The sequence below is a fragment of the Leucoraja erinacea genome, chromosome 27 (assembly GCF_028641065.1).
Source record: "Leucoraja erinacea ecotype New England chromosome 27, Leri_hhj_1, whole genome shotgun sequence".
NCBI lineage: Eukaryota > Metazoa > Chordata > Chondrichthyes > Rajiformes > Rajidae > Leucoraja > Leucoraja erinaceus.
In genome coordinates this window covers 8984810-8999419 of record NC_073403.1, presented here as the reverse complement: position 1 = coordinate 8999419, position 14610 = coordinate 8984810, and the positions used below count along the sequence as shown (strand labels likewise).

The 14610-nt window shown below is 45.1% G+C and overlaps 1 protein-coding gene across 1 annotated transcript in view; it reads right to left on the bottom strand.

Annotated features, from left to right (window-relative positions):
- Positions 1-9644, bottom strand: part of LOC129710183 (thyroid hormone receptor alpha) — a 383361-nt gene extending 373717 nt beyond the window's left edge. The window contains exon 1 of the mRNA XM_055656977.1: positions 9498-9644. The gene's annotated coding sequence lies outside the window, so the exon portion shown is untranslated. The remainder of the gene's footprint in view (positions 1-9497) is intronic.
- Positions 9645-14610: the final 4966 nt, after the last annotated feature.

Genomic DNA, 14610 nt, shown 5'->3' with positions numbered 1-14610 from the left:
CCACATTGTCAAGTCTGTAGTCACAAACGGGGCAGACCAAGTAGGGATGGCCAATGTCCACGAGAAAGTGTATTAGCGGAACCAGAAAGGTTTTACAACAACCCAGCAGTTTTATGCCTTCCATTCCTGACTTAATGAAGAGATATGAATTCCCAGCCTCTGTAATGTTGAGTTCAATATTTATCTTTCAATCAATATTCTAGGCTTCAAATTACTAGGCTAGTTTAGTTTAGAGATACGGCGCAGAAACAGGCCCTTCGGCCCACCGGATCCAGGCCGACCAGCGATCCCCGCATATTAACACTATCCTACACCTACTAGGGACATTTTTTTACATTTACATAGCCAATGAACCTACAAACCTGTACGTCTTTGGAGTGTGGGAGGAAACCGAAGATCTTGGAGAAAACCCACGCAGGTCACGGGGATCGAACCCGAGTCTCCAGCGCTGCATTTGCTGTAAGGCAGTAACTCTACCGCTGCGCCACCGTGACGCCCTTTGTTTCTTGGCAATACCACTGTTCCTCGGCTAATGAAAGAATGATGGCTCAGCTGGTAGAGCTGCTGCCTCACATCGCCCGAGACCTGGGTTTGATCCTGACCTCAGGTGCTGTCCGTGTGGAGTTTACATGTTCTCTCTGTGATCCTGTGGGATTCCTCAGGGTGCTCTGATTTCCTCCCACATCCCAAAAACATGCGGGTTGTGTGGGTTAATTGCCTTAAATGCTTAGGGAGTGAATGCAAAAGTGGGATAATATAGATTTATTATGAATGGAAGATCGTCGGTCAGCATGGACTCAGTGGGCCGAAGGGCCTGTTGCCTTGCTGTATCATTAGGTCCATTTAAATGCAAGTAGTCTTAATGCCCCGTGCTAAATTCAGTCCCAGGTTGGAGTGTAATCCCCATTCATTGTTATTCACACCAGTACTGCAAGCAAGTGCATGTCTGTCCATGTTGAGCAAGGAGAGGATCTGGCTTGTTTCCACCTTAGTTCATTTATTTCCACAGGAAGAATTGCTGCTTCAAGCAGGGTACCAGGAGACGGCAACTGCCTGCAGAATTAGTCCTTAGTTGCAAGGAACGTAAGGAAAAAGTAGGCCGGAGGTCGATTGAGGACGCGGGGCCAAGAAAAAGAGGGATCTGGCGTGGGGGGTGGGGGGTCAACGAGAACAAAGAGGGACCCCCCCGTCTGGGGGGGCTCACCGAGAAAACAAAGAGATATCATTGGGGACTCCAATGAACACTTTGTAACCTTGTTGACGCCCTATACCTAGCGACTCTTTGCATACCTTGTGTCTGGTACTCAAAATAATTTCACTGTGACATATCACATGTGGTAATAAAGTAACGTATCAATCAGAAACACGTTGGAAAAAGATATTCTCATGAGTAAAATCTGCCCTTGTTTTATTATTTAAGACATTTGTGACCACAGTGCCACGTTACAACATATAAAGCAGATAACCACAAAAACCTCAAGATTGCCTCTGTAGTGACTAAAGAAGTTAAGATGAAACATTATGCAGTTCCTTTTCATCAGAGATATTAATGACACCAGTGAAATGAGACAGATGTTACACAAATGCTTTATGCTGGTAGCTCTTGTAACTCAACGGTATATCTCAGACAAAGTAATTTTTTCCCACTAGTATCCTGTGTAAAAAAAGTGGATAATTCTGTAAGAGATACCAAAGATGTAAGAGTGTGCCGTCACGCAGGAACTACCAAAGGCTTGAGATGATGTTATACACAGTGAAAACTAAGATCAAACCTCTGATAAACAAAATCTTCATCAGGACTGAATGTAGGATCATTATGATGCTTTGAAATTCAGATTGAATTTGTAAAGGGATTTGTGGTTGCAACATTCTGTTCCCTTTCCCACTGAGGCTCAGCTTCATAGATTCGAACACTTCCTTAATCTAACCCAAATGACTATTCTTTACAGACCAAGACAAGGAATTGAGCTATAGGGTAGAGAAATTAAAGCAAAACAAACACCTCTGGTGGAAGTCACAGAGAGTCAGGCAGCATCTGCAGAGGCAAAGGGGTAGTCAACGTTTCAGGTTGAGACCCAGCATCAGGGCTGAGCTATCTGAGAATATAGGCAACATTTTTAACAGCAGTTACTTGTTGGCAAAGGGGAATTGAAAATCTTCCAGCTTTTTGTCAGTCGTAATATTCTGGCTGGAGGTCTGGACAGTGGAGTTCCACAAGGATCTCTGTTCTTTGTGATATATATATAAATAACTTGGACATAAATGCAGATGGGTTGGTCGGGTAGGTTTGCAGATGACACCGACATTGGTGGTGTTGCAGATGACGAGGAAGGCATTCAAAGGATATAACAGGATATAGACTGGTTTCAGATACGGGCAGAGAAATGGCAGATGGAGTTTAATCTGAGCAAGTATGAGGTGTTGCACTTTGAGAGGTCAAATGTGAAGGTAAAGTGTATAGTTAATGACAAGACCCTAACCAACATTGACATAGAGGGATTTGGGGCTGCAAGCCCATAGCTCCCTCAAAGTGGAAATCAAGGAGTGTGCTTGCCTTCAATGGACGAGACATCGAGTGCAAGAGTCAGGAAGTCATATTGTAGCTTTATAAAAGTTTTGTTAGCTCTTTGGAGTATTGTGTGCAGTTTGGGTCACCCCATTGCACGTGGAGACTTTGGAGAGGGTGCAGAAGAGGTTCGCCACAGTGCTGCCTTGATTAGAAGGTACTAACTGTAAGGAGAGGTTGGACAAACTTTGATTGTTTTCTCTGGAGCACGGAAATTGAGGGGTGGTCTGATGGAAGTATATAAAACTATGAGAGTTATAGACAGTTAAAACCGTTTCCCTGGATGGAAATGTTAAAGGCTAGACGGCATAGCTTTACGGTCAGAGAAGGAAAGTTTAAAAGAGAAGTAAAGGGTCTGTCCCACTTAGGCCATCAATCACGCGACAGGCCGGGAGTGACGGTCGCGCTGACGGTCGCGCGGAGGTCTCGCGAGAGTTGCGCACGTCATTAAACGCCCGCACAGCCGTCTGGAGCGTGTGACGTCATTTGAAGATGGACACAAAATGCTGGAGTAACTCAGCGAGACCGGCAGCATCTCCGGAGAGAAGGAATGGATGATGTTTCGGGTCGAGACTTCTTCAGTCTGAAGGAAGGGTCTTGACCCGAAACGTCACCCATTCCTTCTCCGCAGAGATGCTACCGGTCCCGCTGAGTTACTCTTGCATTTAGTGTCTGTCTCCAATTTTCTTGGCCCCGCTCTGGGAATAGGAGTGGGGGCGGATCCGGGTCCGCAACGGCCGTGAGCCCCAGGCCGAGTTTGACGATCGTTTGCTTCTGCTGCTGTTGGAGGTGAGACATTGCGTCGCGCCAGGGTCTTGGGCCTGTCCCACTTTGGCCGTCAGTTACGTGACAGGCCGGTGGCGCGCGAAGATTTAGTGCAGGACGAAGTCCACACTCCTCCACGCAACTCCATGCGCCCGTCCTAACCGCGCTAACCACGTGCTACCCAGGTCGCGTAAATGGCGCGCGAAAGACTAGCCCTTAAGGGACAACTTTTGTTACGTAGTGAGTGGTAGATGCCTGGAACATACAACCAGGGGTGGCGGAGGAGGCAGATACAATAGTGGCATTTAAGTGGCTTTTGGATAGGCACGTGGATATGTTTACCTTGGCATCGTGTTCACCACAGACATTGTAGGCCAAAGAGCCAGTTCCTGTTCTGTACAGTTCTACATATGTAGGATGACACAAACCTTACAAACCTTAAATTCTAGGTGTTCCTGTCCAAGTACATGTATCCATCATGATATTTATTATGATAACCGCCCGCTGTAAGTCAGATGTGTGAGTAAAATAGCGAGTTATTAGCTATTGGTTTGCATAAAGTAACCAGCTACATGGTTTTAAGATTTCTGTGATGTGCCCTGGGAAATCAGTCATGTGATTAGATATAAGCACATATTTCTACAGTGAACCGCATTCAACAACATTCCTGCTCAAAGTTTACAAACTATTGCTTCCTGGAGTGGCACGTTAAAGAATTCAATGCCTGTCTAAAATAAATCAACGCAAACATAAGCTGAATCTACTACTTATCTTTTAGTTTAGTTTAGGTTAGAGATACAGCGTGGAAACAGGCCCTTCGGCCCACCAAGTCCGCGCCGACCAGCGATCTCTGCACGTTAACACTATCCTACACCCGCTGGGGGCAGATCCGGGGGGGGGGGGAACTAAGAGGGGCCAAGCGGGGGGGGGGGGGGGGCGCAGAGAACAAAGAAGGGCCCATGTTCAGTGGCAGGCCTGGTTCATCACTGCGAGAAGATAAGACTGGAGTAAGAACTTTTGAAACTTAGTCGGCACCAGAAATGTGGCGACACTTTGAGTACTGCCTCAGTGAATTCTGCTGGATGATTTTACTGGATGTGTATGCAAAGACAAAGAATTTCACTGTACTTTTAGGTGCACGTGACAATAAAGTATCACTGAATCATTGAAGCAGATAATCTTACTTGTAACCACTAGAATTCGACAGATCTACTTACCCGCTGGTTAATAAAACTGGGCACTGGATGTTAATCCAGCTCACAAAAAATGCAACACACATCCTCCCTCCCCCCACCCCCCAATACCATCCCTTCCCCCCATATCATCCCCTCCCCCCCTATACCCATCCCCCCCCCCCCTCCCATATCATCCCCCCTCCCCACACTGATTGTGTGTCTTTATGGCCACCTTCCATATCACTTCAAATCAAATTTTGCTTTCAATGTGAAGGCATTACAGGGCACTGTGTAAAATATTTGAAGTATTGAAAATATTAAATTAGTCGGCACCGAGGTTACATACTTCTAAATCAATAATGAAACTGGTTAATGTCCAATCCACATTTTCAAATTATTTTCTACTGATTTGGAAAAAGCACATTTTTCTTATTTTCTTGAAAATCTCATTAGTAAAAGCACTCGGTTTTCTTCTTTTACGTACATCAGAGAATATATTTTAAATGCAAGTAAGTAACAAAGATGGGTCTCGACCCGAGTGCGTCGCCCATTCGTTCTCTCCAGAGATGCCGGCTGTCCCGCTGAGTTACTCTAGCATTTTGTGTCTATCTTTAAGTACAATACTCAGTTTGTTTTTTTTAAACTGTAATAAAATCTGTAAAAAATCTAGAATCTCCCATAATAAATGTTACACAAATTGGGATGAATAGAAATTTGAATTAAAATCTCACATCGGAGAAGAAAAAAAAATCCATGTTCTGACCAGGAGTGTGTAGGCAGTGTGGAGTGATGTGGAAGCATCAACCCTGCTTGTCTTGCAGTGTACTTCCTGCATTTTCTGACTATTTTGTATTTCCAGCATCTGTATTTTATTTTTTGCTCCAACTGAATTACAAGTGCAGTTTGACCAGAGATTATCAAATGCAACCCATAACAAAAACACTGTCCCTATGCTGTAGCTGCTTACAATGTTTTCCTGAGAAGCTGCACTTATAGAGCATGCAAACAGGCCCACCAAGTCCAGGCCAACCATCGATCACCCATTCACACTCGTTCACCCATCCAGTCCAAAGAAGGGTCACGGCCTGAAATGCCACCTATTCCTTTTCTCCAGAGAGACACGGTCTGTCCCGCTGAGTTACTCCAGCTTTTTGTGCCGATCTTCGGTTTAAACCAGCATCTGCCCCCTGGTTCCTTCCTGCACACTAGTTCTACGCTATTCCCACCTTCCCTTCCACTCCCTATACGCAAGTGGCAATTTACCGAGGTCAACTACCCTATAAACCCGCACATCTTTAGGATCTGGATGGCACCCGGAGGAAACATGTGGAGTCACAGGCAGTACATGCAAACTCCACGCAGGCAGCATCTGAGATGAGGATCGAGTCCGGGTCTTTGGCGCGGTGATGCTGCATCCATTCATGCTACAAGAATGATTGTGCCAAACTAGAAACAAATAACTGACCGTACACTTCCTGCACCGTGAATGTTGCACTCCTCGTGGGAATTATTTTGTACTTATGTCAACGCAAGAGAGCATCTTAAATCCAAGTATAGGATGGAACTGCAGATGAGGGTTTACACCAAAGATAAGACACAAAATGCTGGAGTAGCTCAGTGGGACAGGCAGCAATTCTGTGGAGAGAAGGAATGGGTGTCGTTTCGGGTCGAGACCCTTCTTCAGACCGAAGAAAAAAATTGTGAATTGTGAAAATAAATCAGAAAAGATACGGATTAAAAGTTCTCTATTATCGCTATTTAGCTATTATATTACGATTAAAGCTGTTAATCGAAGCGACAAGGCTGACCATGTGACCAGCGATAATAGAGAACTTAATCCGTATCTTTAGTGAATTATTTTAAGTAAGCATTCTGAATGGATTGTTTAGTCTCAAGTGCCAGAGGCTAAGGGGAGTTGGCATGAGTTTATCAAATTATCAGAGGCACAGATGGGGTAGATCAGGGGTTCCCAACCTTTTTCGTCCCATTAACCCCTGGCAACTTTAATAGCACATCACAATGTTATTTTACTTATTTATGAACAACTAATGATGAACAGATACCAGCATACCAGAACCTTGGAGCGAGCTGCCATGGGTGGTGGTAGAGGCAGATGCAATAGTGGCATTGAAGATGCTTTTAAATATGGACTTGGAACGGAGGGATTAGCGGGATATTGATAAAGTGTAGGTAGAGGAGATTAGTTTAACTTGGTAACATGTTCAGTTCAGACCTTGTGGGCCAAAGGATCTAGTCCTGCACTGTACCGTTTGTTCTATGTTCAATGAAGGCCATTCATCCACCCAAGACGTCTCTCCATCACAATCTCACATTAAACCTATGTCCTCTAGTTCTCGATTCCGCTACTCTGGGCAAGAGGCTCCGTGTGTCTACCCGATCTATTCCTCTCATGATTTTGTACACCTCTATAAGATCACCCCTCAACCTCCTGCGCTCCACGGCTTAGAGTCCTAGCCTGCTCAACCTTTCCCCGTAGCTCAGGCCCTCGAGTCCTGGCAACATCCTCGTAAATCTTCTCTGCACTCTTTTCAGCTTGACATGGTGCCCAAAACTGAACACAATACTCTAAATGTGGCCTCAGCAAACTGTTATATAGCTGCAACATGACCTCCCAACTTCTACACTCAATACTCTATAAATGCGCTCAATACTGATAAAGGCCAATGTGCCGAAAGCCTTTTTGACCACCCCATCTAACCGTGACACCACTTTCAAGAAAAGACACCACTTTCGAGGAATCGAAATTGACAATGCTAGTCATATTCTGCAGATGAAGAAATGAAACGATAAAAAAGAAACAATATCAAGGTTCCTTCATCAGAATGCAATAACAAGTAACTGCAGATACAGCTTTTTTTCCAAAGAAAGGCACAAAATCCTGGAGTAATGCAGCGGGTCAGGCAGCACCTGGAAAACATGGATGGGTGACGTTTCGGGTGGAGACCTTCCTTCACATTGATTGCTACTATTTCACCCTCAGCATATCATGTTAAACTCTTATCTTCAGCATTTTCTGGAATCATTTTCAGATTGCTGCTCTTCTTCGGCTTTTGTTTACTGTTCCGAATTCATTCCACCCTTGTTACATTATTTGGACTGCTTATCATTATTGTATTTGCTCATATTCTTGCCAGCTGCCCTGAGGTGTTCGGTTTGTTCAGAAGTGCTAAGTTAATTGTCAGTGTGTTGGCAGCGAGATTTACAGCGCTCAATGTTGTAATTCCAATTGACATTTTGCTGGTTTATACACCTCTGTAAGAGGTGACTTCCTCCCAGAGTGCATGGAGTTCCCTGGCTCTCCCCCAGACCTCTGGGGCATTTTGGATGTGGCTTCCCAAGCTCAGAAACCGGCACTGCATACTACATTTAGGCTGGCCATAACTGACACAACGTTCTCCACCAATAATCACGTTGCCTGCTCTTCCACTTTTTTAGAGTCACCTCAGAAACGGGACCTTCGGCCCAACTTGCCACTGGCGTTTTCACCAGTGGCAGAGTCTAGGACCAGAGGGCACAGCCTCAGAATAAGAGGATGTAGCCTGAGAAAGGAGATGAGGAGGAATTTATTTAGTCAGAAGGTGGAATTCATTGCCACACACAGCGGTGGAGGCCAAGTCAATAGATATATTTGAGGCGGAGATTTGCAGATTCTTGATTAGTAAAAGTGCTCGGGGGATGGGGTTGGGAGGGAAAGATAGATTATCATAATTGAATAGCGGAGTAGACACGATGGGCCGAATGGCCTAATTCTACTCCTAGAACTTACCAACGTATTATGCCCTGCCGACCACAGTGCCCCATCTGCACTTGTCCCACCTGCCCCCATTTGTCCCACATCCCTCTAAATCTTTCCTGTCCATGTACCTGTCCAAGTGCATTTCAAACTAGTGAAATGCTTCTGCAACATGCAGCTCCATGCAAGGAATATATCTTAACAATCTTGACACATGGCTAATCATGGTTCATCTATCGGGGCATCGGTGAATCAAACATGAATTTTTAAGTACAAAAATAAAACCCCAATTACTTTCTGCTGAACTCCCATTGACCTTAAAACTCGGCTTATGTGCAAGTTGTTTCTGATTGTTCTCATGCTGGTACAGTAATTATACAAGGTTACCACGTCCATATTCCTTAACAAGAGTAACAACAAAAAACTCTCTGCATCTGATGAAACGATGTCTCTCTGTCTCTCTCTGCTTCCTCCAACTCACTACGAGCAATGCCACAGGAGATTAGTGAGTTCACTTTAAAATATATATATATATAAGAGCAAATGCTACGAGGAATTAAAGACGTCGTCTGCCAGCATGCGAAAGGCAGAGATGTCTGTGTCTGGTTTGGGGAGGATGCGTTGGCCTGAGCTATTTCTTGCCAACAGTCTCTCTGTCAGACTTGTTTTCTCTTGGTTCCGCGGCGCAACGACCAACTCTGCTTTTCTGCAGCGACGTCTTGGCTTTGAATTCGGCAAGAGGCGCGCAACCTCCGAAGTGTCAACATCTAGTATTCACCGAAGACTTTCCCCAGTCTTTTTGGCACGTGTTCCTCCGGTGACATTGGCCTTCGTGAATGTACACACGCGAGCCGCTATTTATATTGTTTACAAAGTTGCGCGCTTGCTACATTAAAAAAAAAATCAGCGCGGCGCCATACGTCCCAGCAGTTGGAAAACATTCCATTAATATTGAAGTTAAGAGCACGAAAAACACACCGATCCCAAACAGACGTCGTCGGCACAGTGTCCCAACCCACCCTCCAAACTCAGGGGAGGGGAGGGGGGGAGGAGAAAAAAGTATCCGTGCAGGAAATTGTACAATGTAACAAACACGCTCATAAAATGTATCGAGTTCCAATGTCGCCGGAGGATACATTTCAGCTGACAATTTAAGCAATTCTATTTGAAGATTATTTTAAATCCTTGCACCAAGTTCAGATCAAAGCTGGGGTTTAGTTGATGTTTCTGGTCTTACCGCAGTTTCTTCTGCTTCCCTCGACTCGCCCGTTTCTCCTGAACTTGGCAGGTCTCAGAGTCCAGAGGCGGCGGTTAATTTCATTCGGTATTTCACGCCGCGGATTGTAGCTATTTCTTTACTCACCCCTACCCCACCCCCCTCCTCCTCCTCTTCTCATCTCCGATTTCTGTTTGTCCCGATCTCTCTCCCACCCTCTCTCTCCCTCTCTGCTCGCTGTCAAAGCGAAAGTAGGTTCCAGACTCCGCCTCCCCTCTCTCTCACTCTCTCCCCCCCCTCTCCCTCTCTCTCACGCATACACACACGCACCCATCACTAGAATCAATGAGTCTTTTATTTAACAAAAAAACACACACACACTAGCATTTAAACGGCGTTTTTTTTTTCCACGGTGTGATTAAATGTGGAATAGATGGGTGGGCTCAGCGTGCTCCGAGCTGTTGAAGGAATACTATTGAGTATTTTAACACCTGGGCTCTTGCTTTCTCGGTCAGAAACAAGGCAGCAGCTGCCCTCTGCTGGCCACGTCGCCACTGCAGGGCCGAGGTGCCGCACAGACGAAAAAATCCGTGGAAGTCTGAACTCCTGTACAAATCTCTGGGTCGGAAATAATGCTATAGTCATTGCTTTCCTTTGCAAACAAATTTCATCCCGCAAGAAATGTTACTTATATTTGAAGATGCAAATTTGTCCCGTCCCCCGCCCCTCCCCGCAACTCCCCGCCCAGCCAATTTTCATTCCACCGCTGTAATATTACGCATGCCAAAATACGCGCGGGCAGTTGAAACAAAATAAAAACGTGCTGCTGTGAATCTTAAACGCGCGGGATTGAGGATGATTTGCGCTTCCACTGAGGTTTGACCCATGGGCTGGGGTGGGAGTGGCTGGACCGAAGTTCTGATGAGTAGGTTGGGAGATGATGTCCTCCTTCCTACAGAAGATAGGCACAAACTCAGCGGGACTGGCTCTGGATGGAAGGAATAGGTTACGTTTCGGGTCGAGACCCCTCATCAGGGAGAGTCAGGGAGCGGAGAGGTACAAATCAAAGCCGAGCTTGCAGCGGGTTCCTCCAGCATTTTGTGTCCATCTCCTGTGTTCCAATTCATCAGTTCATTGATACGATTCCAATTGCTCCTTAATGTTGTGCTTGAAGATTGCACACAAAAGAAATGCTCACAAAAACAGGCAGCGTCGCTGGATAGAAGGAATGGGTGACGTTTCGGGTCGAGACCCTTCTTCAGACTGGAGAGAGGGAGTCTAGAGATATAGAAGGGAAAGGTGTGAATACCAGGAATCAAAGTGGAGAACAAAGGAACATGTAGAATAAATCACCTTCTTGCCAACAATGATCTATTCTGATTAATCTAACACCCGCAGACTTACTCCAGCGTTTTGTGTCTATCTTCAATGTAAACCAGCATTTACAGTTGTAGACTGCAGCTACATACAGTAGATTAGACATAAAGCATGGAAACTTGCTCTTTGGCCTACTGAGTCCACACCAACCAGTGATCAGCCCGTTCACTAGCATGAGGGCCATTTTACAATTTTACCGAAGCCAATTAACCTACAAACCTCTATGTCTTTGGAGTGTGGGAGGAAACCAGATCACCCGGAGAAAACCTACATGGTCACGGGGAGAACGTACAAACTCCATACAGAGAGCACCCGTAGTCAGGATCAAACCCGGGTCTCTGGTGCCGTGAGGCAGCAACTCTACCGTGCCGCCATTGACTGAATGTCATTTGGCCCTCATTGCAGGGGGGTGTTAAATCCAGGAGAGGTCCCTCACCCAGCTGGTGGTTTGGGAGTGAAGGTGAATTTCATCATGAATGAGTCTTGAGATGTGGGCTATGAGTTATCCAGTGTTTTGTTGTGGACTTTAATTATCAGAAGGCAACATTGTACAATGGCGGTGTTTTTCCCTGAGTGGAAATGTCAAAGACTAGATGGAGTAGTGGAGCACTGGTGGAGGCTGCTATGATAGTGGCATTTAAGAGGCTTTTAGATAGGTACATGGATAGGCAGGGAATGGACGGCTCATGTGCAGGCAGATGAGATTACTTTATCGTGTTCAGCCCAGACTTGCGGGCCAAAGGGCCTGTTCTGTGCTGTACTGGACTGTTCTATGTTCTAATGGGACTGTTAGTCAGGCTGAGAGCATCTTAAATGATAAAGTGTCAGCCTTGTGAAGCCACAGCACAGTTAACACAGGCAACAGTCAATATTGATTAGTGTAGGAAGGAACTGCGGATGTTGGTTTACACCGAAGATGGACACAAAATGCTGGAGTAACTCAGCGGGACAGGCAGCATCTCTGGAGAGAAGGAATGGGTGACGTTTCGGGCTGAGACTTCTTCAGACTTCTTCAATTTGTTTCACTCCACCTGAGATGAATAAATTGGCTGAGAGCATGAGATTATGGTATGTTTATCCTTACGACTACATGACTACACTTGAAAGGATTGCCACTGACAAAGAACTTGTATTGAAACAGTAAGGATAACGGCTTTGGGACCAGGAAGCATTCCATCTGTAACAATATGGACCTGCACTTCAGAATAGGCTCGGCCTCCAGCCACACTGATCCAATCGAGTTGCCACATGGGCATTCGCTCGACAAAGTGGAAAATAGCCCAGGTACCTGTTCGTAAAAAGCAAAGACAAGTCTAAATTGGTTGATTACAATCCGATCAATTTACTGTCAACCCTTTAGTAAAGTGATGGAAGCTGTCTTCCATTATACTTTCACGTCGATACCTGTTCCTCAAAGCCTTTCTCCAACAGTATAGTGCTCCAGACCGCATTAGTACCTTGGTCCAAGTATGGATCAAGGAGCTAAATTGCAGAGTTAACTTCAGAGTGAATTCCCTTGGCATCAAGGCGTTATTTAATTAAGTGTAGCACCAAGCAATGCGGTAAAACTGAAGCCTGCGATCATCAAAAGGCAGATGCTCCAGTGGTTGGAACCAAAGCTCACTCAGAAGAACATGTTTGTGTTTATCAGAGGCCAATCATTCTAACACCAGGGGGTTGCTGCAGTATCTAGGCCCAAACCTCTTCAGCTTCATCCTTTCATTATGACTGCTGATGATGAAACTGTGCTCTATTCCACTCACTGCTGGGCGGCAGGGTGGAGTTGCTGCTTACAGCGCCAGAGACCCGTGGTCAATCCTGACTATGGATGCTGTCTGTACAGAGTTTGAACATTCTCCCTATAACCGCGTGTGTTTTTCCTTAGTGCTCTGGTTTCCTCCCACACTCCAAAGACGTACAGGTCTGTGGGCTAATTGTCTTGTAGAATTGTAAATTGCCCCTAGTGTGTGTAGGATAGTATGAGCATGTGGGGATCGCTGGTTGGCGCAAACTCGGTGGGCCGAAGGGCCTGTTTCCATGCTGTATCTCTAAGCTGAACTAAACTCACAGCAATCCAGAAACTGATTGAAGCAGTATTCAGACAATGACTCTCCAACAAGAGAAAGTTTAACCACCTGTCCTTGTAAATTCAATGGTATTATCTCAATAGACAATAGGTGCAGGGGAAGGCCATTCGGCCCTTTGAGCCAGCCATTCAATGTCATCATGGCCGTGCACATAGCACCCTGAGCTGGGATCGAACCCGGGTCTCTGGTGCTGTAAGGCAGCAACTCTACCACAGTGCGAGTGGCAGCTCACAGCATCTTTTTAATGGTCGGCAAAAGATGTTGGCCTAGCCAGCCATGTCCAGATACTGACAAGTGAATGAATGATATAAATAATTCCAGACATACAGCTTATTTTACCTCTGTAGTACTCTGTATATACAAAGGCTTCCACTGCGTGCAATCACGTTTTGCAAAAATGTACTTGCCTATGGATAATGGAGCAGGATAGTGCAACAGTGATGCCAAATTATTTTTCTTCACTCTATCCTACACGACGCAGAATACACCCAGGTACAATTAAATAGTAGAAACTTTGAGCCTCTGGAGATACTGAAATCTTCAGAAAAACATGAGGTGCCGGTCGGAACGCCTGTTGATGTTTAGTAGAGAGTAGAGTGTTTAATTTGTTCATGATATATGTATTTTTATTTCTATTTATTTTTTACTGCACACTGAATGGACACTGGTTGAGCAACGTTTTTTTGTTTCCTCTGGATATGTGAGTACTCAGGAAAATGACAATAAAGATATACTATACTATACTATACTATACTATACTATACTATACTATACTATAACTCAGCGGGTCGGGCAACATCTCTGGAGGGAATGGGCAGGCGAGACATCGGGCCGGGAAATCCTCTTCAGACTTAATGTATACGAGGGTAGACAAAAATGCTGGAGGAACTCAGCGGGCGAGGCAGCATCTATGGAGAGAAGGAATCGAGACCTTTCTTCAGACTGATGTCGGTGGTGGGGGGAGGCGGGAAAAATAAAGTAAGAGGCGGAGACAGTAGGCGAGAGAGAGCTGGGAAGGGGGAGGGGAAGGAGGGAGAAAGCAAGGACTATCTGAAATTAGTGAAGTCAATGTTCATACCGCTGGGGTGTAAACTACCTCAGCGAAATATGAGATGCTGTTCCTCCAGAAGGAACTGCAAATGCTGGTTTACACTGAAGATAGACACAAAAAGCTGGAGTAACTGAGCGGGACAGGCAGCATCTCTGGAGGGAAGGGATGGGTGACATTTCGGGTCAAGACCCTTCTTCAGACTCAGACTGAGAAGAAACGTTGCTGAGATATTGAATGGTAGCTAACAACAATGCTGAGATGAATTAATGATAATTCTGAACTGATCTGAAGGATAAAAGTTGCTAAACCATCAAGTCTTAAGTGGAGATACAGATCATCCAGGCTATAATTGGATAGTGGAACAAGCTCAGGAGGCTAAATGGTTTACTCAGGTATGAGTTCATGTTTTAAAATTGTTTCCATTTTTATTACTGTTGCTCACTTATTGAGATTACTTCTCAATAATTGAACTGAGAGTAATTAAACCATTCCAAGGTCGGTGCCAACAGTGTAATTCCTGTCAATCATCAGAATTCAGATTATTCCTCAATTATCATAAATTAATCTCAGCAATATTGTTTAATCTAATGATATCTGTCCATTTAAATGCTGCCAGTTC